The sequence below is a fragment of the Eumetopias jubatus genome, unplaced genomic scaffold, assembly GCF_037043125.1.
Source record: "Eumetopias jubatus isolate StellerSeaLion01/CBP00866 unplaced genomic scaffold, mEumJub1_p1.0 scaffold_3, whole genome shotgun sequence".
Taxonomy (NCBI): Eukaryota; Metazoa; Chordata; class Mammalia; order Carnivora; family Otariidae; genus Eumetopias; species Eumetopias jubatus.
In genome coordinates, this window is record NW_028274809.1 from 158482985 (window position 1) to 158508900 (window position 25916).

The window sequence follows — 25916 nt, forward strand, 5'->3', positions numbered from 1 at the left end:
TTAATGTATACTTAAATACATTTAAGATAAACATATATTTGTTTCTCAAAATGTGAAGACTGTATAAACCTAATAAAATATTCTCATGGACATTTTCAATTAACTTATTTTCATTATAATGTTATTTTAAGGTAGCAGATTTAAAAATACTTGAAACTAATTCTCCTGACTCTTTTAGAAATGCAAAATCCAAGTAAATTGAATACAAAGTAACAAAATGTAAGATATCACCACCAATTTCATGTGAAAGACAATATTAGTTTGATGAAACATAAACATCTTTACACGTAAGTAGGAGTAGCCACAATTGGCAAAATTTCTTCAAAGTTCAGCACGTCTGTATAAACATCTGCTAAGATTATTTGACTCATTCATTATTATTCTGTACCTTTTTCAGGCCAAAAAATGTTTATTAAAACATCACTGAGGTAGTATCTCAACCTTTCTTTTCCCATGAGTCACTGGTAATTACGTAGTGCCCTACTACATCACACAATGTCCTGTTCATGTTCTGGCAAATCCGTATATAATTTTTTAAATAACTTAAGTGACTGTACCTTAATATTTAAAAATAGTCTTTTAATTTTGAATTGTTACTGAAGGTGTCTTTGTAAGCAGTTAAGTAATTTAGGTAAATTTGGATAAATCCATGGGTCCACAGGGACCACAATTGCCATCTGGAGATTAAAATGTGTCAGTCTAACCAACACATTCATACATTGAAACAACATACTAAAAGTTAATCACTTACTTTTTAGCGTTTGCCTGCATCACCGTGGTCAACATCTGTAAATGGTATTGGCAATCTCTCTGGAAACACAAGTAAATCAAATAAAAATTATTAAACCTAAGATGGCTCAGGAAGACAAAAATACATCCTAATGCTGAAATTATTTGTCCTAAGTGCTTATTTTCATTACCTATCTTTTCAGTAGTAAAATACAAAACTCCCAGACACTTAATGACACGTGTTCTATGGCAAATTAAGTCTATTTGTTTCAATTTATTTCACCTTACACTGCACAGTGCCACAAAATAATGCTATATTTCATTTACTAATCCACAACTTTAAATTGCTTGGAACAAGATAGACAAAGAAATTGTGTGGGGATTTACTCTCATTGCCTTGGGAAGAATCAAATCCTTTTTATAAATCGGAGCTAATAGTGGTCACCGTATAGTGTGGTTCAAAATCATTAGGACTGTATTATATGACTCTAGAGTACAGTATATTTTAAACACTGAGTCTGCAGTCTTAATATTTTACGCATATTTTATTTTATAACTTATAAGTTATGAGTTTTCATAACCTATGAAAAGACCTTAGAGGTACATAATATTGAATGGCTGTTCATGAAAAATTGCCTATTTGTGAATTCATCAGCAAAGTAAAGGAGGAAAATAAGTGAAAAGGCTCAAGACTGGAAATTGGGAATGTGAGTAATGGTCCTATGACTCCTATTTATTAACTAATTGGGTTTCCTTAGGTGAGTCACTTTGTTTGGATCCTGGTTTCCTCATCTTTTGTAATCAAAGAGGTTGGCTAGGAACCTCCAAAGACTCCCAAGTCTAAAATGCTGTTTACTATTGTGATGTTAATTCTACCATATTTGCATGGGTAATTATGTTGCACACGTAATTCAGGCTACTAAAACCTGCCTATCCCACCTTATGCCTCGGAAAACATTTTATCCAGCAAGACTTCTTTAACCATTCAAACAAAAGTGAAGCAGCTTCTCTTTAAGTTTCTACAGCTTGCATATTATAGTATATTGGATTTTTACAGTAGCCATATCACTAATATGGTCCCTATCAGTTCATTTGTCTTGATTCCATCCTAGAAGTCAGGAAATATTTATCATTCATCTTGATGACTCCCTTTCTTCTGCATCACCCCTCCCCCAAGGGCCTTACCGTGTGCCACAGATATATGGAAGGTATAGTAAAGTTTCAGTAGAAGCACATTGGACAAAACCAGGGAACTGGGCTGTCTCGAAACTTATTAAGCCTGAGAGCTACTGGGTCTTCCACCTAAGTTACTTGATCATTTGCCCTCTGCAGTTCTTTGGATATTCCCTGGAAATCCCAGTCCTGAATAAGTCATCACTGATTTCTGAACTTCCTAATGGTATTGTCCTTCTTGTGTCAAATTTGCTGTCTACCATCCCAACTCATAGCTCCGCATCTCTTTCATGGGCCAGATTTCTCTCTTTTTGTCAGAAACTTTGACCGAGCTCTTTCAGTGTTTCCACACTAGGACAAAATTTTTTTAACCATTTGGAAGAAAAAGAATTTTTAAAAATTTTGTATTTTTTTAAAGATTTTATTTATTTATTTGAGAGGGAGAGAGCATGAGACAGAGAGTGAGAGAGAGAGAGCACAAGCAGTGGGAAGGAGGGGCAGGGAGAGAAGCCGACTCCCCGATGAGCATGGAACCTGATGCAGGACTCGATCCCAGAACTCCAAGATCATGACCCGAGCCGAAGGCAGGCACTTAACCGACTGAGCTACCCAGGCTCCCAAGGGTATCAATATTTTTGTAATTTGCACAGTGACCTTCTTTTTGTTTCTTGTATTTTTTGCTCTCATTTTATCTTGGTCACTTTAGCACCTCATACGATCAACAGGAGAATACCATGGCCTATCTGAAAATGCCAGCTCCCAACAACACCAAAGGCTAATTGTCACTGTCAGGTGAGTTCCTGTATGTCAGGGACTGTGTTTATCTTTTTTTTTTTTATTTTTTAAGATTTTTATTTATTTATTTGAGAGAGAGAGAGAGCATGAGCGGGGGGGGGCAGGTTAGAGGGAGACGGAGAAGCAGACTCCCCACCGACCAGGGAGCCCAATGCGGGACTCAATCTCAGGACACTGGGATCATGACCTGAGCCGAAGGCAGACACTTAACTGACTGAGACACCCATATGCCCCCAAATTTTGTATTTTTCATCAGAAAATTTATCAGAAACTTTGAGACTGACAGAGCTCTTTTTCAGTATTTTCCCTACTAGGAAAGCCTCTTTTAACCATTTGGAAGAAAAAGAATGAAAAAAAAATATACATCTGGGAATGGCCTTCAAATCACCGTATTCTACGTTTATCAGAGCATTGATCACTTCATTTTAATTGCATGTTGATTTTTTACTACCCATTGGACTATGAATTTCAAGGGCAGGGATTTTTGTCTTTTATCTCTGTTTACTCAGTACTTAGCATACAGCCTGCCAGAGCACCCCCAGAGCACACGCTATCTGAATAAACAAGCTCTATGCCAGGGCCTGGGTGGAATACATTGTGGTTGATGCCTTAGAAAAGCTCACCACCTATTTATGGTGGCAATCCGGGGTGTATAAAATATGGCAATAGAAAAATCATTGAGTAATTACTACATCTCGTTATTTTTGAGGAAAAAAAATCTTCCCGCTAGTACAAACCTAAATATTCAGTGAAGAAGTGATCAAAACCTGTAAAAAGCATGAGGATGTTAAAAAGAGTTAATTAATTGAGCCTGTAGTACTACTTCTGTACATCTCATACTATTCTAGAATGCTTAAAAATGTTAAAATGATATATAGAGAAAAGAGATACAATAAATTAGTCTGATTAAAGTGATAGCACACAAACCCCCAGGTAAAGGCATGGAAAGAAACAAATCCAAACTAATGGCATTCTTCTCAGTGAATATTGATACAAACATAAATTATAATTTCCATTAAGTTCATGAAGTGTTAAATAAAATTCTGCTCTACACAGCATTACACGCTGTGTGTAAATGTTAGTGATAACATATTTTACTACTCCTAATCTATCATCCTCAAAATCAAATATGTAGTTTTATATGTTGTACACACTAAGAAATACAATAGACAAATTTGATCTTTGTGGAAATTTCCTTGCCTCCACTGATAATTATATTCTTTTCCAAAGCTAATTCCTTCAGGGATGTGTGTGTGTGTGTGTGTGTGTGTGTGTGTGTTACAGTCAGATCATATATCTATATGGAATATAGATATATATATTCGTTGAGTGTAATTATCCTGATTTTATGTTTTTCTAATTTATATTATGTGAAAATATAAAAGGGGACTTTTCCAGTCTAAAATTTGAGGTCTTTAATGTATTAGATATTAATAATATGCTTTCCTTTTCAAAGCTAAGCCCACCTGTATTTTCTATTTCTGTATATTCCATGATAATATCCAATTTAGCTTTTTCTCATTAATTGCTCTTAATTGATGAAGAGGTTAATAGCTGATTTTTCAGTTTCCTACAAGTGACTGTATATTTATAGGAGTACTACATGAGAAAAAGCCCGAAACGTTAACATTATTAAGATGGCTTCCTATTTGTTTGGAGCACGTAAACATTTTCTTAAAGTACCACAATAAAAAAAATCAGGAAAATTAATTTTCCCATTCCATTTCAGCTTTCTAACCTCCATCTTAGAGGCCAGAGCCATCTTCCAAAAGCAAGATCCTTGAATTTATCTTGACCACTAGATTTTGCACATTTTGTGTGCATAAAACTGCTAATGGATGAATAAGTAGAGGAAATTCTTTATCAGTAAGATTATTATTATTATGGTATTAAACCTTGCCATTTTCCAGACACTTATGATCGATTTGCTCCTTTTTATCATTTATATTTTTACAAATGAATGTTAGAAAAATTATATAATTTGGTCAGCGTGACACAGCAGAATCGAATTTAAGACAGTTTTTGTACCTTCAAGCCTGTACCTCATAGACCACTCCATGAAAATCCATTCTGGTAAGACACACTGTAACATATCTCATTTTTATAAGGTGAAAGGGACATGACAATGCTTTTTGCAGGAAAAGAAGCATACCAGAGATATTCATAACACCATCACGGACTATTCTGAGAATGAGTTTTGGAATAATGAGAATTTAGAAAGCACATAAGAGTTTATGTATAGACATATACAGAAACAGTTAATCATTGCTAAGGGAAATCATTTGAATAGGAAGAAATCCATATAGAAATCACACATTTTACTTCTCCTTAATTCCCTTAAGAATAATTCACAGAGGGCGCCTGGGTGGTTCAGCTGGTTAAGCGACTGCCTTCGGCTCAGGTCATGACCCCGGGGTCCTGGGATCCAGTCCCATATCAGTCTCCCCCTGCTCTGCGGAGAGCCTGCTTCTCCCTCTGCCTCTGCCTGCCACTCGCCCTGCTTGTGCACGCTCTATCTGTCAAATAAATAAATAAAATCTTTAAAAAAAAAAAAAAGAATAATTCACAGAGGGGCGCCTGGGCGGCTCAGTCGGTTAAGCGGCTGCCTTCGGCTCAAGTCATGATCTCAGGGTCCTGGGATCGAGCCCCATGTCCGGCTCCCTGCTCGGCAGAGAGCCTGCTTCTCCCTCTGCTTCTGCCTGCCACTCTGCCTACTTGTGCTGTCTCTCTATCTGTCGAATAAATAAATAAAATCTTAAAAAAAAAAAGAATAATTCACAGAGAATGTATTTCTGGATATTCTTTAAAATCCAAGCTTCTCGGGGAGTCTGGATAGCTTGGTTGGTTAAGCATCTGCCTTAGTCATAATCTCAGGGTCCTGGGATCAAACCCCACCTTGCATTGGGCTCCCTGCCCAGTGGGGGAGACTGCTTCTCCCTCTTCCTCTGACCCTTTCCACTCATGCTCTGTGTGTGTGTGTCTGTCTCTCTAATAAATAAATAAAATCTTAAAATAAATAAATAAAGTCCAAGCCTCTCTGGACTTTGTACCAGAATCTACTGTGTATTATAGAAAAGGAATTCATTTTTATTAGCTTAGTACATAGATGGTGGGGCTTGAAATGAATTAATTTGGCATCAACTTGTCCAACCCTGTGCGAGGCAGACAGGGAAACAGGCTCACTGGGGCTAACAGCAGCAATCCAGAATGGAGGAAAGCATGAATAATTGGAAGAGTAGAAGTCCATTCTCAGTCTGGGGCCACTTCTGTCTGTTCCAGTTCCTTTATAAGAGATATTAATCTTATTTCATTTTTCTTATGAGATGCCAGTGCATTGCTCCTAAGTTTTCTGTCAAAATGCCAAAAAGCTATACTAAAGGGAAGTTTTAAATTTTCTGCTGGGCAACACAGCTCCTGGGGGGCAGAGCAGAGGTGCTGGTGATAAGAGAGTGGTGTGGGTGGGTAACGTCCTCCTGCCCCTCGAGGACATCTCCCTGGAACAGCCCTCAGGCAGGGCACTGAAGACCAGGTCATGTCCACTATATTCCTATGATTGTTTCATGAACTGAATTATGGTGAGCCATTTCTTTTAAATCAAGTGATTAATTATCGGGAGGCTATTGAGTCTAAGCATTGGAATTTATTGTGAAGGCAAGTTTAAACTGAACGACTATGAAACCTCCTGGAGACAGACTATATTCTGCTGTGTGCAGGATGTGGTAAATAAGAACATGATCCGGAGTCAAACAGATGAAAAATCAATTCTGACTCCATCATCTATATATTTGGGAAAGCTACTTAATCTAGATATTTGTGCTTTAATTTCCTCTTCGTAAAATAGGGGAAATTATAAGTCTTAGCTCAAAGTGTTGGAGGAGGGACTAGTTACATAATATATGCAAATTATGCAAAATACAGCAGCACCTAGGATGAAGTATCTACATGTTAGCTAGCAGTAGTTGCCCCAAACAACCAGGACAACTCATAGACCCAAGATGCCCACTTCTTTTTTTCAAGGCATTTCTTCTTCTTTCTTGAGGGTGTGTTAATAACATAGGCTAAGCTACAAACATTTTACATTCAAACATGCCTTGATTAAAATTTCAGATTCTTTTCTGTTCCTCTGTTACAGGATCTACTCTTGATCACATTGATTACATATTAATGTTATGTGCTTGCTCCCATAAAATACAACCTAATATCCAAAATCTGGGGACCTTTCCACTCTAATTTCCTATGCAGACAGCAGTAAGCAGGCTTGTGGCATTTCCTTGTCCAATTCTCTTTTCCTTGATATAGACTATTCAGTCTCCTTGCTGCAGGTGTTAGTAGTACTACTGGTATCACATAGTGGTCACATGAGAAAACAAGCTTGCTAAGAGGAAAAAAATTTTCCTTTGAAGTAGTATATCTTACACATTTTGGTCTCAAGAACTTTTTACACCCTTAAAAATCATTGATCACCCCAAACAACTTTTGCTTGTTTGCTTGTTTTATCTATTAACATTTAGTGAATTAAAAATTAAACCTGACAAATCTTAAAAATGTTTTAGTTTATTTCACATTAATAAATATATAACATATTAAGAAAAATAACATATAAGTGCATTGTCTAATGCAACAATTACTGAAAAGAGTGACATCATTTTTGCAAATTTTAAAAAAGATTTGGCTTATTAGAAGGCAATTAGGTTTTCATATTTGCTTCTGCATTGAATCTGCTGTAATATATTTCAGTTAAAATATAGAGTAAATCCGTCCAATGCAAATGTGTTTTTATAAATGGGAAGAAAATTTAAAAGCCTTTTGAAATAATTATGGATATTATTATTTGAAACTCATCTAAACAAACAGTACTTCTGTAAATATGAATTGCAATGTAGAATCTTAAATCATATTGAAGATCTTTTGGTATGCTGCTACATTAATCCAATAGTCTATCTTGCCCTTTTAATGCATCTTTTACTTACATATAATTTCAAAGTATCATGCATTATTTCAAAATATTGTGTGACTTTCCATAAAATACTGTTTCACTGAGTTATACATACCTATTAATATTGACACATTCCACTATGTAGTACATTTTTAAAAACACATTTGTTAATATGCCACAGATATCATGAGAAAAATCTTTAGTGTTGAGAAGATGTCAAGCTCAGGTGGGAGGATACTATTTTACCAAAATTCTAATACTCTCTCAAAAGTCGGGAATGTTATTATTGACAAAAATACTGTCTCTTTTCCTTGAGCTGACATCAATTTTTGAGAAACATCTACCATATACCTATGTCTAAATAACAGTGTTTTTAAAACAAAATGACTTTTTGTGAAAAAAATAGTTCAACTCTCAATCACACAAATGCTCTTTTTTATTATTATGTTCACTTAGCCAACATATAGCACATCATTAGCTTTTGATATAATGTTCAAGGATACTTTTTGCTCAAGAAAGTTATTTGAAGTTGGGGATTGAGCAGAAATGCCTTCTTTCCACTTCTGATTTCTTCATACAGCATATTAAGAAGACATATTCAAAAGTTGAGATTTCTAAAAATGAGTATTTTTTTATTTATCAAAGCATTCTTAAATAAAAGCTGCCTCTTTTAAAAACATAATATTATATGCTGGTGAAGTTACAATGATAACTAGTTAGGTTTGATTTCGCTACCTTATTTCATGCTAATGCACTAGCAGTTTTACCCATGATTGTTTTTGCACCATGAATGAAAATATAAATTCAGAGGAGATGGCAAATAGTGTTTTAGCATATTATGAAAAGCATCTGATCACAGAGAGACCTCTGAAAGATCATGGAAACCCCTGGAGTTTTGTGGGACAGTTTCAATCAATTGTTTTCTTTTTTGTTCTTTTTTATTATGTTATGTTAATCACCATACATTACATAATTAGTTTTTGATGTAGTGTTCCATGATTCATTGTTTGCGTATAACACCCAGTGCTCCATGCAATACGTGCCCTCTTTAATACCCATGACCAGGCTAACCCATCCCTCCAGGCTGCTCCCCTCTAGAACTCTCAATTTGTTTCTCAGAGTCCATAGTCTCTCATGGTTCGTCTCCCCCTCCGATTTCCCCCCTTCATTCTTCCCTTCCTGCTATCTTCTTCTTCTTCTTCTTCTTTTTTAACATATAATGTATTGTTTCAGAAGTACAGGTCTGTGATTCCAGTCTTACACAGTTCACAGCGCTCACCATAGTACATACCCTCCCCAATGTCTATCACCCAGCCACCACACCCCTCCCACCTCCGACTCCAGCAACAATCAATTGTTTTCTTATAGCAAGATCTGAGCAGATTGCATCTTCTCTAATATATTTCCTTTTAAAAACTGCAATTATTTCAGAATTCCTATGGATAGATTGTAAAATGTTCCTAGAGAACATTCAAATTAAAATAAGAGAATTTAGGGGCGCCTGGGTGGCTCAGTTGGTTAAGCGACTGCCTTCGGCTCAGGTCATGATCCTGGAGTCCCGGGATCGAGTCCCACATCGGGCTCCCTGCTCAGCAGGGAGTCTGCTTCTCCCTCTGACCCTCTTCCCTCTCGTGCTCTCTATCTCTCATTCTCTCTCTCTCAAATAAATAAAATAAAATCTTTAAAAAAAAAATAAGAGAATTTAGTATGTCAAAGATTAAACAGTTTGCCTAAGGTCGCTGAAAAGACTAATGATAAAGCTAAGATTTAGGTCTTCCAAAAAAACTCAGTTTCCTCTCCTATACATTTCTTCTTAATTTAATCTCATAAAATAAAGTTTGCTATGGCCTTGATTCTTCCTAAAATGTTTCCAGCTTTTGACAAATCTTTGATAGAAATCTTTAGGATTCAGAAATTACATAGTTTTGAAATTTTAAGGGTTTGCAAATTCATAACAGACTTGAGACAGAATGTGAAGAAAATATGATGTAACAGGAGAAAACACTGAATAATTACCTCTCAATAAAATATCAAACTATATCTCAAATAAATAAATAAAATATTTAAAAAATATCAAACTATATGTAAAATGCATTTCTGGGCTACATGTTTTTAGTATAACAGAATAGTACATACTATAAGAGTAATAATAAACTTTAATTTTTGCCAGCTCTATACATTACCAATCATTTATGGCTATCTGTAAAAACCCAATACTGCCTTCTTTTTAAACCAGCTAAAATATTTTAAAATATGTTTTCTAAATAAAAAAAATGGTACCTCTGAAACAAATAATACATTATATGTTGAAAAAAAAAAAAAGATAGCAGGAAGGAAAAAATGAAGGGGGGAAATCGGAGGGGGAGATGATCCATGAAAGACTATGGACCCTGAGAAGCAAGCTGAGGGTTCTAGAGGGGAGGGGGGATGAGGGAATGGGTTAGCCTGGTAAAGGTATTAAAGAGGGCACGTACTGCAGGGAGCACTAGGTGTTATACACAAACAATGAATCATGGAACACTACATCAAAAACTAATGATGTATGGTGATTAACATAATAAAAAATAGGAAAAATGGATATAAAAATGGTAATTTTAGAAGGATTATAATTTTGAATTATAAAGTATTGTTGTAAACACACCAGTTAAAAAGCAAAGCATTACTACTGTTATTTCCAAATAGTTTTTCCTATGCATCCTTCAATAACATTGATCAAATACTTAGGGATACTTAAGTTACAAGATGGAAAATATTTACTTAGGAAAGACTATATGTATACCACTTTTTACAGTAAAGAAGCTCATTTTGACAAATTTATTGGTCTTCAAATTTCAAGAATTGTGGCCCAAAATGAAGTCTAAGGTTTATATCTTTTCTGATTAACTAAAAATACAACATTTCATATTATGCATACTCTGATATTTTTTGAACATGGCTTTAAAGGCCACATAGTCTTTATCTCTGTAGCCCTTCATACCAAACATAGTTCTTTTCATATAGTGTTTGCTTAATAAATGCTGGTCAAATGGAATTTTTCAATATATATTTTGAACTCCCCATTTTCTTGGTAGAATAATGTTCATATGACCTATGAAAGATGGAGAGTAAGATGAAGAATGGATCATTTAGATTTCATTTTCTAGAGCACATGGCCTTTTTTATATGCCAGCATAATGGATCCATGGGTGCCTGAAGCTGGGGAATTTTTCTCCCGGGTCTGTTTCATATTTATCATCCATGTTGTCACTGGGTACACAAGGTCTATGCACTTTGTAAGAGGATTTCTGCCTAGAGTTATATGTTATTTTTCTGCTAAGATGATCAGTATAAAAATGAAAAAGTGTTTGCAGCCAGAGTTTAAAAGTACTTCCTGAAACTAGATCATGTTGTTCTCAGTCTTAATGGAGTCAACAGTGTAGCTGATTGTTTAATGCTTATTCTCCTTGTATAGAGGAGAAAGCCCTGAAGACTCACTTGGCCTAAAATTAATAAACTAAGCAAAGGAAAGGCCCGTTTACTGTCCATATGAGTCAAAAGGCTGCATGGATAAGCTACTGCCCAATCCACAATTATATTTATACAGCCTAATAAAGCAGTGCCATTGTATTTGTTTCCAGAGACTTTGTCAATTAAGGTAATTACAGAAATCACTGTGAAGTGTCTTGACATCACAAGGAAGGATGCTGAAAATGCACTGTCAATCTTGTTACCATTCATGAAACATTTTCACCATATAATATTTTTAGGTGCCCCTCTGTCATATTTCTCTAACACACAATGAAGATGATGATGACAAAAAAAGGTGCTATTGCTCATGAGCACTTATTAAGTGCCAAACAATACACCAGAAGCCATACATGCATGATTTTGGGTAATCCTCACAATGACCCCTGGGCAGAAACCATAATATACTCAGTGCACAGATGAGAAAGTGTGTCTCAGGGAATTTAAATAATGTGCCAAGGTCACATTAAACGTCACTAGTAAATGACAAAACTAAGATTCAAGCCCAGGTCCTGACTCCAAAACCCAAGTACATTATCATCAAGCAATGGAGCCTCCTCTAGTGAAAATGACTCACATGGACAAAACTTCTCCTGAACTGGGAGTTGTGAATGAAGCTGATTGTAACAATCAAGATGGAGCTGTAATGTATAGCTGTGTATCCTTATGCTATGCTTACATTAAAGTTGGCTTAGATTGTCTTTTTGGTCAGCCAGATGACCTAAACATTGTCACAATGTTGATGAAGGCCTGTTCATCCAGTGTCCCCTCACCACTTCCCAAAACATAATCTGCAGTCAGTATAGATGAGGCATTGTTAAAAAAAAACAATGAAATAGTATAATTATATTCATCCAATGGCAAGCAAGTTTTATCACCTCTAATGTAGTATTTGAGCAGACTCAGTGCATGGTTACATTGAAATCTGTCACAGATTTGAACACCAGTCAATTTCCTTCTTGGATTAACAGGCTAAGCAATGTTCATTCTGTTTAGGCAGCAAGGACCTATCAGTTTATAGGACCTGTAAAGCGGAAAGTCACTCAGGTCCCTTTCTTAAGAAAATTTTAAAAATTATGAATTTGGACTATTGAAACTCTCCTTCCATCCATAATACCATTCATTAAGCAAAATCTATTGAATGAATACGAAGATCCAGGCACTGTTCCAGAATCTTTAATATATAGTTGTATAGTTGTATCTATGGTCTCAGGTGCTTACATTTGCAGGTAGAGCATGAAGAGGGAGACAGGCAATAAATGAGAAAATAAATATGAATATAACTGAGGGACATATAATAAACTTAAGGTGAGGGTTGTAATGGAGACCAATAGGGCTGGAGGAATGTTGTAGTCAGTAAAAGATTAAAAGATTAAATAAGCAGCTAACACTAAGGAAAGACAGTTATCAACAAAGAAACAATTTGCCATTTATTTTTTTATTTAGACTTACTTATTTTAGAGAGAGAGAAAGAGCGCGCACATGTAGAAGTGGGGGGAGGGGCAGAAGGAGAGAATCTTCAAGCAGACTCCCCACTGAGTGTGGAGCCCGAAGTGGGGCTTGATGCCACAACCCATAAGATCACGACCTGAGCCGAAACCAAGAGTGGGATGTTCAACTGACTGAGCCACCCAGGCACCCCAACAATTTGCTTTTTAAAACAAACAGACAGCAACAAAACTGAAAAAGTCCTATATAGTTGAATCATAAAGAAAGAGCAAAAGAGCAATCTGAGGTAAAGTCAGAGGAATATTTACGCAGGGGACAGAAGATATTCAGAGATTTAAATCTCACACACATCAACAGTCTAGTTAGGTTACACCTCTTTGTATTTACGAGTTACACCATGGATCTCAACACTGAAAATCTGGGACTACCAAATATGTATGTTTATTCATCAACAGTGCATATTAAAGTTTCAGATTATTCCAACCAAGTAGTTGAGTAGCCGATCAAGAATTCAGCTGAGGAAGCTGTATTCCTTTTTAACTGGAGTTTAAAATATAACCTGCCAGGGCGCCTTGGTGGCTCAGTTGGTTGAGTGTCTGCCTTTGGCTCAGGTCAAGATCCTGGGATTCTGGGATCAAGCCCTGCGTTGGGCTCCCTGCCCAGCAGGGAGTTGGCTTCTCCCTCTTCCTCTGCCCCTCCACCTGCTGGTGCACTCTCTCTCAAATAAATAAATAAAATCTTTAAAAAAAAATAAAATAAAATGTAACCTGCCAAAAGTACTGTTGTTGTAACCATGGGGGAAGTCCTCAGAATATTTCTACTCTCCAAATATTTACCATACTATACATTCTAAACCTTAACTAAAATAAATTTCAAAGAAGTAACATGTATGGAAGAAGAGTTAAATAGCCAATGTAGTTCTCTTTATTTGTAATTTGAAACTTTTTATCGAACCAGACTCATGCTCTATCACTATTCTTAAAGCCTTCTAATAAATCCTCATTGCAAGTTAGAATAGAATTTAAATATGTTAACTGGCCTAAAAGGTTGTGCATGGCCTGATTTCTGGTACTACTCCAAACTCACCTGCCCCTGCCCTTCTGCTTCCAACTTCTGTAGTCTACTTACCCTGGCCTCCTTTCTGTCTTGAATACAGCAATCTCATTTCTGTCTCTGGGCCTTTGAATATTCCATTCTTTCTCCCCGAAAGCTACTCCAGGTGTACTTACCATCACAGTTTGTATGAATCACTTTGGTTAAATTACATCTAATTATAAGGACTTTTTAACCATCCTAGCTAAAGGAGCCACCAAATACCTTCCACAACAGATAATTCCGGTTCTACCTTATCGTATGGCTCTTTCATTCAAATTTCATAATGCTAATGTGCTACCAGTTTAAATCAAAATTCAGTTTGGAATCACATTACTTATTTTGGGTGTTAACTTCCATCTCACTCCACAAAAATGTTAAACACCATACACATGGAAATAATACCTTTTCTATTCACCATTATCAGAAGAGACTACAATAGTGCCTGGCACATGACACTGCGTCAATGAACAGTGATTTGGAAGTTCCAGAAAATACAATATTGCAATTTTTAGATCTTCAAAGAGTTACCTTTACTATAGTATCTACTTTATATTAGAGATCCTGTAAGAAGAGTCACAGAGATCCATTTACTGTATTTACTGTAGAAATATTTTCAAGGACTTCTCATAATCACTCTGTAGTCTTTATAAAATGTCTCTCAACATTAAGAAAAACAAGAGTTTGTTTTAAGCATATGTTTTGTGTTGCTTTTTATGAACTTTATCATTCTTGTGAAAATATTGTCCTTTCTTCTCCAGGTACTAAGGACTTTGAGTGGAACTTAGGATGCTACTCCAGTGATGTGCAGTCATGGGGTGTGAATATCTACATACCACTCTCCTCTGTCTGAAATTTTTCTCCTCTGAATTTCACTTATCCAATTTTCATAATAATTTTATAAATGCTGTATATTTATAATATTATAATGGCCCTATTCCACCTCATGTGGAATAAAAAAATGAGTAAAATTTTATTTTCTAATCGTGGATGACCACTTCAAAATTTTGGGACAATCAAACAACAATAATACTAACCCAGCAAACATTTATTGGTAAACTTTTATGTGATAAATGTTTTTCTAAGTGTTTCCATATAATTTTTTCTGGAATTCTAATATCATTTCTCAGAGAGACATATTATTTATCTAAGTTACAGATAAGAAAACCAAGAAAAATTTACAAGTAAATGGCCTTTAGACAAATAATTTGTGAGGGATAAAAATTAAGTCCTTCACTTAATGCCTCCAAATTCAGTTTTTTTTTCCTTCAAGTATTCCCTAGAGCCATCAACAGAGATATCAATTTATGTGTTCTACTAAAAACCAATGACAGCTACAAGAGATATGTTTACTCTTCAAGGAGGAAAATATTGATAATACCGAGAGTCACAGCATCTAGAACTACTTATCTTTATCTCTTTCTTTAAAAGGCGGCAAATACATACAGTGACCTGTAGCATAAACTGATCATAATTCTGTTTGAGAATTCTTTTCTAAGCCTAAGCCCTTAATTGTGGTACTACGTATGCAGTGTGGGTGTTTTTGTTGTTCAATACTTATGACCAGACACCTGTCTTAAAGCCAGAGGGAGCAATAGCTCAGGCAGACTCCATGAGCCATCTGCTGCTGACATTCTCAGACTATACTGGGCCGGATTTCCTGGGAGTTAGAGAAGAAGTCTTCTGTGACCCACCTCTTCAGGCCTATCAGGTCACACTGATAACTGTGTACGATTTCAGCGGGGGCCACTTTTTTTTTTTATTTTTTTATTTGAGAGAGAGAGAGTGCAAGTGAGCATGAGCAGGGGCGGGGAGAGCAGAGAGAGAGAAGCAGACTCCCTGCTGAGCAGGGAGCCCGACATGGGGCTCGATCCCAGGACCCTGGGATCATGACCTGAGCCGAAGGCAGACGCTTAACGACTGAGCCACCCAGGCGCCCCGCGGGGGCCACTTTTCAAAATGGGAACGTCGAACTGAGTGAAGCTGCTGATGGACATATAAGGTACTTATTAACGAAGCAAAACAATTTTACCATTTTAATATGAAAAACCAGTTGTAGGGTGTACGGTGTTTTAGTGAAAACACATTTCTCCTTCATGGGATAATCTCATGTTATCATGATTCATGCAATGCACTGAGTCCAGGAATTCTTCACCTCAGCTCTTTGGGAAGAAGCTTTGTCTCTTCATCATAAATTAATTGTGTAAATGTCAGTGACCTTAAAAGTGTGTAGGGATACTTTGGTTAATCTGATGGAAAGGAACGCTATTTGTCATTGAAATTCCTCAAGTTTGTGGAACACATTCAAAGAAAGACCTTTTTGATCTTAGGAAATAACCCTTTAAAAAATGCGCTCCTGGCTTCATCTAAAATTCAACTTCTCTCATTACAGCTCTGCACCTGTGATTAGTGTTAAATGGATGAATAGTCTCTATTCTTCCTGAGAATGAATCTTCATTGATCTCATTTGAGATCAAAAGAGAAAAAACATATTAAAACTTTTACCATTAAATGTCAATGCCCTTAAGCAAGTGGTCTGGTTGAAAGGTGGTAAAAACTACTAGATATGCCCTGGAGCAGCTTGTTAGAGGATATCAATTAATATTGCCAGATTTTTATTGCTTGATATGTCATTACTTGCACAATCAGTACTATTGAATTATTAATAGTCTGCAGTACCCTGGGACTTGCCTCAATTATTTCCATTCATACTTAAAGAAAAGTTTTAAGACATATGAAACATGTTCCGAGTACAGTCAGAATTTTTGTCACGTCTATTTCGAGATCCTGTTTTTAGCTGGAAATGATAAGGTGATGCCTAGGTTATCTGACATTAGAAATTATGGGTCAATGAGCTGCCATAATTGTGTGATCAACTGCAATAACCTCTCAGAGTAGATAATTCAGAATAAAATATTCAATATTAATAAAAATTCCAGAAACATCTCTAAAATCAACTTGCCTGTGCACACACCTACTTGAAGGACTTCTTAGAGTTCCAAAAGAAAGAAATGGCAGTTCACTCCTCTGTGGAAAGAGCTTGAAGAGATACATCCTAGCATTCCAATCAATCAGTGTACCAGAGTGATTAGACACACCACATTTCTGATTAAAACAGTGTGCTAGCCAGGGAGAGCCCACCATTGTGGTCAGCACACGGTAACGGTGGTTTGTGGACATTGATTTTATTTTGTGAGAATAAATTGATTTATGATAGGCTAAGTGCAAGTGAAGGAAAACTTGTTGAATATCTAATCACCTCACCTGTACTGCTGTCTAAATAGAACTGTGTATTATCCCTTGTGATGATTTATTGCCGTGCATTTTGTGCAATTTTAAACAATTCTGTCATAAGACAGTAGGACTCTAATGTCTATTTTTAATTTAAAATATGCTCAGTAACTGATTTTCAGTGTATTATAAAAATATTCATTTTCACTACATAAATTTTGGGTCCTTGAAATGTCAGTACATTTCTGCATCTGACAGGCAAAGGCATTTTTGGGAAAGATACTCATGATCAGCACAGTAGTCTGGTGGTTAAAAATTTAGGGGAGGAAAAAGATTTTTGACAGGGTTTAGATGCTTATAACCCATTGCTCTCAACAGGAGTAGGTATTTAAAATGACAAAATATCACTGTAGAATCTAATGGGGCAGCTCATAAAGTCACATGATTTAAAAGAAGTCATAATTGGTCATCCATAATATTAATTATCTTTGGAATAACTAAAATGTAAACACATTTAAATTAGCATCTGGCAGATCAAAATAATTAGCTATAAAATAGTATATCGAGTTACAGATACTCCCCAGTATCCTAATAAGAGAAAGACAGTATGTGATAGAATGAAAGAGTGAGAGATTTGCATAAAGCAATACCATTCATTTGTGGCCCAGTCATAACCAACCAAAAATATTCTTTTTTTGGTTCTGAACTTTAATTATATTGACAATTAAGTGATCCTTCAGAGCTTAAAAGAACTGCATGTTAAGAAATAATGTTGATATTAAATCACAATGATAACTAGAGTATTTTTAGATTAAAAATGCATAAATAAATTAAGGTAAATTGCTTCTAAACAAATCATGCATTTATACAGTACTGAAGGGATATATATAATTCACCTAAGTTTACTTGGAATATGTAAGAAAAAAATAAAACTTTGCCATATAGACAAGTTAGTATTTCAGCTTGGCCTTTCTCCCAGCTGGCTTTTGTCTTTCTTACTGAGCCATGGATAAGGTAGAAGGAAAACAGCATTTTTCCCTTATCACAGTGTCTTGTACCAAGTGTTTGTTCAAAAGCATTTGTTGGTGATCAAGAAAACTGGTGACTGGGAATCGATTCCATTAAAAGAATCTTTCCTTGCTATACTTAAAATGTCACTGAGTATTTTGTTAATGCAGTGGCATACTCACTTTTAAATGAAAGCTTTTAAGTAAGAATTCAGAGGGTTCTTCTTTCTCAAAATTGCTTTGACTGGTGCCTTTTGTGGTTCCATAAAAATTTTAGGACTCTTTTATCTCTATCTGTGAAAAATGCCACTGAAATGTTGATAAGGATGGCACTGAATCTACAGATTGCTTTGGGTAGTATGGACAGTTTTAAAATATTAATTTTTGTGATCCATGATCATGGGACATTTTTCTTTCCATTTGTTTGTCTTCAATGTCTTCCATCAAAGTCATGTAGTTCTCATTATACAGATCTTTGACAGAATCGGTAAAATTTATAAGTATCTTTTTTCTTTTTGAAGCTACTGTGAATGAAATTGTTTTCTTTCTTTTTCAGATAGTTTATTGTTAATGTAGGCACACAAATGATTTGTTGTATGTCGATTTTATATCCTAGAACATTACTGAATTTATTTATTCTTACATATTTTTTTTGCTGGAGACGTTAGGGTTCTCTACATAAAGGTCATTTGCAAATAGAGAATTTGACTTCTTCCTTTTCTATTTGAACACATTTTATTTATTTTCTTGCTTAATTGTTTTGGCTAGGACTTCTGGCTCTATGTTGAATAGAAACGTTGTAAGTGGGTACCTTTGTCTTCCTCCAGATCTCAGGGGAAAGATTTCAGCTTCCCCTGATGAATGTGATGTTAGCCGTGGGCTTGTCACATACGCCTTTATTATGTTGTGGTCCATTCCTTGTTGAGAGTCTTCATCTTAAAGAATGTGGAATTTTGTCATATGTTTTTCCTGAATCAAATGAGATATCTTTTTTATCCTTCACTCTATTAGTATGGTGTATCATAGTAATTGATTTTCATGTAATTCAGCAATCTTACTTCTAGATAAATATATATTCAAAGGAAATGAAAGCAGGACCAAAGAGATATCTGCACTCCCATGTTTATAGCAGCATTATTCACAACAGTGAAGACATGAACACAGCCTAAGTGTCCATCAGTGGATGAACAAGTAAAATGTAAATATGTTTATATATAATGGAATGTATAGATTATATGTATATATATATACACACACATATATACATATATATACACATTTCCTTTATATATATTTAAAGGAAAATTACTTATCCATAACAGAAAATTCTGTCACTCGTGACAGCAGGGATGAATGAGGGCATTATGCTAAGTAAAGTAAATCAAAGACAAATACTGTATGCTCTTTCTTATATGTGGAGCCTAAAAGACTCAAACTCCTAGACACGGAGAGTAGAATAGTGGTTGCCACGATCTGGGGAATGGGACAAATGGGAAGATGTTGGCCATGGGGTACAACTTTTCAGTTTTAAGATGAATAAGTTCCAGAGAACTAATAATCAGTATGGTGACTATTCTTAACAATGCTGTATTATACACCTGAAATTTGCTAAGATAGTAGATTTAAATATTCTCCCCATGAGCAACTATGTGAGATAATGGATATGTTGACTAACTTTGTTGTGATAATCATTTAGCAATACATATGTGTATCAATTTAAAAAAAATAATTCAGAGGGTTGTGACAGAATGAAAACTATCAACCACCCCCCCCCCCCGCCGGCTAACTGAGCTCTGGGTTGAATTCCTTTTTGTGTGTTTGTTTTACTTTCTGCAAAATCTGATTATTCAAAGTTATATAAGCATCTTGACTTAAAAGCTAACTTGAGCCTAATGTACAAATTTGGCCCAGAAGGTTTTTGAGATACAATATGCCTGTTAGTTAAAACATGACAGGTAATCTCTCTAGAATTGACTGAAGTGGGATTTGTAGTTCTCTAATTCTACAGGGAAAGTAATGTAACAGCTGCTAAATAATGTGATTCTTAAATGGCATTTTTTTACAAGTAGTAAGGATTTTTAATTGATGTATTTAGCAGGTATTAAACAGCTCTCTACACTCCTGTCCAGTGGGAAGTGGTTGTCATGTGCCCCATGCTGTTATCCCATATGGCACAACTGCCCATGTTTAAAATTCTTTCCATTTGGATCTGATCAAAATCCCTGAATAATTTAGACTTGCATTTGGAAGTGCTGTAAAGAAATATGAACAAAATATCATCCCTAAGTTAAGGTTTTCCCCTTTACCTTTCTGTAGCTCAGACAAGCATGCGTTGCTATGTTCTGTTTCAGGATTAAGGCTGTGATAATTTTTCATGTGTTAGTTGATATCTTTTTAAAAAATTTATGAGTGGGATTAAAAATTCCTATTTAACATCAAGGACTTTTCAGAGAGGATTTAGTATATTAAAATGTGAGAACAATTTATAAATAGTAAAGTTTGATACAATATAAAGCATATTTGGTAAAAGTAGTTGTTGTTCTTCTGTATCCATTGTGATGAACTGCCCTAAAAAGGAACAAAGACAGTAGCAGTGAGGTGTGGTAGACAGAGTTCAGGATTTGTTTCAAGTTTTATTTAAATCCCAGTTAGTTAACAAGTAGTGTAATATTAGTTTCAGGGGTAGAATTTAGTGATTCATCACTTACATACAACATTCAGTACTCCTCACAACAAGAGCTCAGGATTTGAAGGCAGGTTATCTGAGTTCCAATCCTAAATCTAACATGTATTGGCTTTGTGTTTCATTTAACCTCTCCTAAGCTTTAGTCTTCTCTTCAGGAATGTGTGGATAATAATGTTAATAAGATGATATTTACCGTTGGGAGAAAATTCGATAAAGGATTTGAATAATATCACTCAACATCTAGCACAATTTGTGGCACATTTTAGTTACTCGATATTCAACAAATAAAGAGTTTTAAAAATTCTACATGAGGGCACAAATGTTAGTTGCTATTCTGATTAAGTACCTGGAATTAAAATAATCTCAAGACAAATGGACAGCAAACAAAAAATTCAAACCTCTTTTCTGCCCATATTTGGGAGAACACATTAAAAACTAAAATGTTCTTGAACTGATGTCTGATACATGTTTATTAAATTATATTTGTACATTGCCACTGCCCTGAATTGAGGAAGTAAAATATAGTTTTGTCAGATTTAGAGAAAAGAAGCACTCTTCCTGTTTTAAAATTGTGCCTGTGTTTGTGAAGGAACCAGATGGTAGAGCAGAGGGACGAGATGGCTCACATATATTATCAAGTACACAACACATAAATCAATACTCTTTTAAAATCCAAGTTTAACTTCAGAATGACTTGATCAGATACAGTATGTTATGTCATCCCCAACATAAAATATGTTGTTAGTAGAATAATCTTGTTGGTGTTGTTTTGTAAAAACTATGATAGATAAATTATATGTAATATACAAATTATAGATATCCTACCCAGGTAGTTAATATTGTGCTGAAGTTAATGAGATTCTGATTTAGAGGAATGCTTATTTCCACAAATTAATCTTCATTTGGAGGGCTGAGAAATCTTTACTGAATGTATAAAGGGAAGGCTGACTGTCTATCATTGCTGAATTTCACCCTTGCTTGACATTATAACGTCTTGCCACTAGAGCTCATTGTTGCTCTTTCCATAGATTCCAAGGTTCACTCTATCACTTTCTTTCTTTCTTCCTCCCCCCACCCCACTTCAAATCATTCTGCTAGCTGGCATAGTCCTTTATGAAAAATACCACATTCTAAAAATACATTGATATTTAAGAATAAAAATATCCCAAGATCTGGAATCTCCCTCTAAAAGCATGGTAAGATGTTGAAACTATGGCAATCCCTGATATTATAGCACCTTATGGAATAATTTAAAATATCAGTCGGGTAAGCATATTTCTTTTAATTAGACATATTACACCATCTTTATCAAACATGTTAAACTGCTCATTTGCAAATATTCTCCAAGCTGGATGAATTTAATAAAAAACACTAAAAGATTCTATCATATATAATTTGTACTTGAAAATCATCTCTACTGTAATTTCTTAAAAACTAATCCTTGTAAATATTCAAATATAATTTCAATGTTTTATTTCTAAATATATATATATACATATATATAGACCAGTAGCTCTTAAAGAGATTTTTTAACTCATTTTTTTAATTTTTAATTTTTTAAAATATTTTATTGATTTGAGAGAGAGGCAGAAAGAGCACAAGCAGTGGGGAGAGGCAGAGGGAGAGGGACAAGCAGACTCCCCAGTGAGGCAGAGCCCAATGTGGGGCTCAATTCCGGGACCCCAAGATCATGACCTGAGCCAAAGTCAGACATTTAACCAACTGAGCCACCCAGGGACCCCTAACTCCTCATTTTATAGACGAAACCTCGGTGTCCTCTCTCATTCCAAATTAAGACTTTTTCACCTTCAAGTTGCATTTGAAAATAAAACGATTTAGAAGACCATGATAAAAAATACTTACACAGAGGTAGTCCTAAGTTCCTTCCACTTTCTACTTTTTCCTTGTGTTCTTGCAATTTTAAATCAGTGCATGCTCTTGAGGCTTTCCTAATAACTCAGAGATTGTCTGCAACCTAACTCCAACATCTATCCAGTCAAGTAGAAAATGATCCTCTTTACTGTTGCCCCATACTCATATTACGTGTGTGACTCTTCTGGATTCTATTAGATAAGAGAGGCCCAAAGAAAATGTCCAAAATAATTTGTCTCTATTTACGCTAATTCAGTGATTATGAAGTTGTCATACTCACACCTACTTATTTAAATATTGATGCTCTTTCCCAATGAAAACTCCTGATTTTCCAATAGCCCAAAGCAAGTTAAAATTCCAACCTAAAACTTCCCTAACTAGTAGCAAGATGGATTTCTAACTCATTTATGCCCTCTCTCATTTTCTAATAAACTTTTCAATTAAAAACATAACAAAAAATGTGTGCATCAAACACGCACACGCACATCTCTACCTCTCAAGCTCTGCCCACAGTGCATTTATGAAAGCTCATTTCATAATAGAACAGAGAGAGTACTCTGGCTCTTTCAAACATTTTGTTTTCACTCCACTACAGATACAAGCTTTAGGCCCAAGCTCACCGACCCCCACCCTCCATCTGACTGAGACTTTGCTTCTTTAGCTACCAAAGCAAAAGCTTTCCTTCTGCTCTACCCTCTGCTTCACTGAGGTAGAAGTCTGAGCATTTCTCTTATAAATCCCCAATTCCCTGGATGAACAATAATGGATCGTTAAATTGCTTATGTACATTTATAAAATGCCAGGCTATGAAAAGGAATTGGACTAAAAACTTAGGTTCATATTTCAATAACTGGTATAGGTAACTTTCCTATTTTTTGCCTAGTTAATTTTTATATTCTGAGAGAGTTCCCAGAGATACAGACAGGGTAAGGGCTAGGAGAAGGAAGATGGACAATGTAATTTGAATGAGAAAGATGTACAGTGATACTTTTCCTTTCAAATTACCTGACAACTCAAGAGACAGGGGTTATATATTAAGGAAAGATTGTAGTCCAAGACAGCATATTCCTGCCTGCCTGGGAATGTCTTAGATAAATGGACAGCTTTCTATCCTGTGGAAGTTAGACATTATATTCAAGGTAAAGGGTTTGACTGACAGATCAGGATCCGAGAAATACCTGGCATATCAATATCTTCATGCAAATACGGACAGCCATTCTAAAGTCATTAGCTGAACTTTTGGTTGGGCATGGGCCTATATCACTAAAATCAAGAGTGCTGAAGCACTTAACATTTCCACAAAAATCCACAGACCAGAGAAGATACCTGATAAAAGCAATATAAACTTAAAACAACTGTCAATGAAAATTGTTGAAATATTTCTCTTGTGAGATTTTATAAAATATAAAATCTTCCCAATCTTTATTTTGTAAGATGTGCACAATAGTGCATGGTAATGAGAATGATAGTTACATGACATTTTTTAAAAATTAAATGTACAGCAAATATAAATGACAGTTATCATTAATGGATGATAGTACTGGATTTTTCCTTTCCTTTTTTTTTTTTCCTAATTTCTGCCTTGTACATTTTTGCTTTGCTTGCCATATTGAAGTAATCATGCTTATTTGGTTTTTTTTTTGCAAAAAATAGTAACCACTATTCTAAAAGTGACGAATATATTTAAGTTATCCTCAACTATAGGGAACCGACTGGTTCTTAAAGCAGCTTTTTTTTCCATTGTACTGTCTTCTTTGAACTCTCCCCATCCTCGCCTCCCAGGTTTTAGCCAATGCTTTGGGAATTTAAGACTTTCAAATTTTTAAAAGCTTTATCAATTCTGTTTTTTTTTTTTCTTTTAGCTCTGAAATATATTTTAAGCAAAGTAAAAAGTCATCAACATCAAAACAGACAACGTGGTGGGGACATTCTTGATGATAACCTGTCCTCCTTTTTAACCTAGGACAATGATTGGAGATTGAAACTAGAAACTGCTAGTCTCATTGGAACAATTTTTATAAAAGGAATTGATGCTTATGTAAATACAGAGTGCACACTTAATGCAAGCAGGCATTAACCTTTAAACTCCTCCTGAGCTCGATGATATCAAGTTAACATCAACTGAACCATTTTCATCTTGCAGATTTTGTGGAAAGACTCACTATGCAATTATTTATTTGGTGTTTACAATCTACAATCTTTTCACCAGCAACTTATTTTCATATGGTTCAAGAACTCACAACTACATCTCTTCATATAGCAAATCTACACAAAACTTTTTGGTATTCCATTTTTCTTGTACAGAAGACACTACGTTCCCCAGTTGTTGCATAGAATTGTTTCCAATTCCTAAGCAATGTAGCTCCAAAGCCTATACTGATTTAAAATATGCAGATTAGGGGACGCCTGGGTGGCTCAGTTGGTTAAATGTCTGCCTTCTGCTCAGGTCCATGATCCTGGGGTTCTGGGTGTCCTGGGATTGAGTCCCGCATTGGGCTCCTTACTCAGTGGGGAGCTTGCTTCTCCCCCTGCTCATGCTCCCTCTCTCTCTCTGACAAATAAATAAAATCTTAAAAAAATAAAATATGCAGATAAAATTCTAAAGAAATACTCTTCATTCTCCATATTATTTTACATGTGGGAATATGATTCATGTTTTAGGTGTGTGTATGTGTGAGTGTGTGTGTATATTTGAGGAAGGGTTATAGAATTATGTAGTAATCCATGTAATAAACAAGAAGAGTCTGTATTGATCAGGAGAATAGTTAGAGAACTCTGTTCCTTGACCATAAGAAATAAATTTATTGTGTAATATATTTTCAAATGTTCCTATATGGATTATCTGTTTTTGTGCTTTATTTACAATTATTTATTTTTCCATCTCAAATCACCTTTCCAGAAAAACTCGACTAATTCCTAGGCTATCACAGTTTATTGACAAGCTGAAATGACCAAGCAAAGTGAACATATTTAATCATTTACTCAAAAGCTATTTGGATCTCTTGAATGAAATAATGAAAGAAACTCACATAGATCTACAACTACCTCAAACTTCTTCAAAAAGTATCTATTGATTAGTTTATTCATTTCCTTGTGCTTTCTCCTCAACCAATTGGTCATTTAAATTACAACGATATACTCAGAAACCTGGGTGTCATCCCTAAGTTTACTCATTTCCACATGCTTACTGCCAAATAATCATCCCTTAAAGATCACTTCAGACTCATTCCTTTTTTTTCATGCCCCTATCACTTTTTTAGTATGGTCTCCCATCTCCTTTCCCATGATTTATTGCAAGGGACTAACTTGTATGCAGTCTGGAAAACTTCAAAGATTTTATTTATTTATTCATGAAAGACAGACAGAGAGAGAGAGAGGCAGAGGGAGAAGCAGGCTCCCAAGGAGCAGGGAACCCGATGTGGGACTCGATCCCAGGACCCTG